Here is a 2983-nt window from a genome sequence, read left to right as displayed (position 1 = left end):
GCCAAAATCGCAACTTTTTGCAAAGATGAATGGCCAAAAGAGCTTATTTCCCTCAAGATAGAGGGCTAAAAGAGCATATTTCTCTAAAATTAGAGAGTCAAAAGAGCATATTTCCTTTAAGATATAGAGAACAATTTTTATTATTTTGATTAGGGAGTCAAAATCGCAACATTGTAAAATATAAGACGGGAAAACTACATTTAAACCATATATACGCACATTAGGGCTGGAAATGAGTCGAGTCGAACCGAACCTGCCTGAGCTCGGCTCGACTCGATAAGAATTAGTTCAGCTCGAAACTCGGCTCGAGTTCGACAAGAACTATTTTTTCAGCTCGAGTTCGGCTCGTTTAAAATTCACGAACAATTCGGTTCGGCTCGTTAGGTTCAGTTCGGTTGCTCAACTCGTCTAAAAATAATTTTTAAAAAAAGTTAATTTATAGATCTTTGATATTATATATATATATTATTGAATTAAAATAAAAGTTCACACAAGCATGCATATAATAGACATAAATTATATAAAGTTAAAGGTTGCATAAATACGAAGAAAAATATCTGATACAAGTAACAAAGACAAACTAACTCAAATTGATTTTTATATATAATCGATAATCGAGTCATCTCATGAACCGAACGAGTCGAACTATATGTAGCTCAAGTTCAGCTCATTTAATTAACGAACTTAATTTTCAGCTCAAGTCCAGCTCGTTAGGTTCATGAACCAAGTTCAACGGATTAAATATCGAGTCGAATGTCGAACTATAATCGAGTTGGTTCGGTTCATTGCCAACCCTAACGCACATGCATATATCCTCTATGCACACTTGTACCTTTATTTCTCTTTATGTCTTCCTGTTAACATTATAAAATAAATAAAAATTCATATGTCTATTCGATTGATATTTGTGTGTTCGTAACTTTGATTCTTGTTGAAATTTAGGGCTTAACTCATCATCACAAAACTAGCTTGTAAAGTGAGGAGTGCCTCCTCTTTATAAACTCTCATTAAGAGTCTCATCTATGCGATGTGGGACTTGAGTTTTTCCCAATAATTCTATCAACTAAGAATCTCTTAAGGATGAAACTCGAATCCTAGATTGATCTATCTATCGAATTCATTTGTTGCATAGAAACATTTTCAAATCAACAGTAGCAGATCCGCTGGTGAAGAGAGCAAACAAAGTTCACTCAGTATGAAATATTTTCGAATCCATATGCTCCTAGCTTCATGATATTTGCTCAAACACGTAGAATATTTCCAAACGGAACGCTGAAAATGTTAGGACAATGTCAAATAAGACGAATAATACACAAAAGTTCACTTAATATGAGAACTCTGAAAGGCCTCAATATTTTACACAGTATTTTACTCAATAAGAGTAAAATATTCCTCTTGTTTGATTAAATAAGCAGTGTCCTAACATCAAGTAGAATATTTGTTTCACTAAAGTTCACTCGATATAATCAAGCCATGGCAGAGTAAAATGGGTATTTTTTTCTTTAGGGTTGATTTGAATCGGGTCTTCCTCTATTTTTTTTTTTTTTTTACAAAAACAAAACAATATTCAAGATCAATATCGCTAAAAAACGTAAAGGGTGAATTTGCGAACGAACTCACAACATATCATTGATTGATTATGTGATTGACTGAATCTGATCTTTCGATATGAACCAAACAACACTGCAACAAGACGCGAAATCAAATAATGCCGCATAAGACGATGAACAACACAACGCCGCACTCAGACGACGACGAAATCATGAAAAAACTTGATATATGTGGAAATCACTTATTTATATCAAAAGAAAGGGGGGAAAATAGATGGAGAGGGGTGATTCTAGGTAAAAAAAAATGACATAAAATCACATCTTCTCTATAAGTGAAAGAAAAAAGAACTTGGAGAGAAGTTGGAATATTTTGAATGAGGTGGAGCCGTTGAAATCATATCATATAATGACAATAATGGTGAGTTATGGTCTCCTAAAAATGTGATTCATTCAAATACATCGTGGGAGTTATGTGTGGTGTTAAGTGGTCTGGGAGGATATGGGCTCGAATTTGGACGCCCCATGAGGATTTTACAGAAGTGAGAGGGCTCCCGGTCTCACTTAGTGGGGCGTTATTAGGTTTGGATTAACTCAATTAGCTTCGATCCATTAAAAATTCAATCAAGCGTAGCGCTATTTACAACGACAAATATTATAACAAAGGTTATGCGAATGAATAGTGAGCCTCGGGATGTTTTCATGAAAAGCTTTTCGCTAGAACTAGCATTTCCGTTCAATCAATAACTTGGTATGCATTTTGTGAGAATAGTTCGATTACTTTAATTGTACACATTATTCAATTTTATGCTATTTACCTTAACTGTTGTGAATTCGTTTGCAAAATCATACTTTTCAATTTTTATTGATATTGAATTTATGTTGTTTTCGATGTATTAATTCTACTATTCTATTATACTTAATAAACAAATATCTTAGTTAAAAAAACCAACTCCAAAGTTTATCATTATCTAATTAAATCATCAATTGTCAAAAAAACCTCATACAAATAACAAAAAGTGAAAACAAAATATAACACCTCATTCAATAGGATGTAAGGTCATTATTCAGTTCCCTTGCTATTACATTATATATTAGTAATTAGTTGCGAAATCACGGGTCTTTTACTAATTGCTCAAAAAAACCTCGTCTTTGGCCGATGTGGCGGCGGGCAGACTAAACCTTTAGCATTGGGTCCACAAGAAGCACAACATGAGCATATGTGCTTATTGTCAAGAGTAGTGTCACATCTACAACCGTAAGGTTGGCTGCCTGATCCAAAAGACTCCACAAATTCTTGTTCACATGAGTTTTTAGAACAGTCGCCGTTGTTTGTCAGATCTTGGAAACAAAATTTGGCTACAAAACAAGATCAAATCATTTCACATATATGTTAGTTTAGTTTAATAATAATAATAATAGGAAAACGCTAGTTA

This window comes from Medicago truncatula, chromosome 7 (genome assembly GCF_003473485.1).
Source record: "Medicago truncatula cultivar Jemalong A17 chromosome 7, MtrunA17r5.0-ANR, whole genome shotgun sequence".
In the NCBI taxonomy this organism is placed as follows: domain Eukaryota; kingdom Viridiplantae; phylum Streptophyta; class Magnoliopsida; order Fabales; family Fabaceae; genus Medicago; species Medicago truncatula.
The sequence above is the reverse complement of the archived record's forward strand: the minus strand, read 5'-3'. Positions refer to the sequence as shown.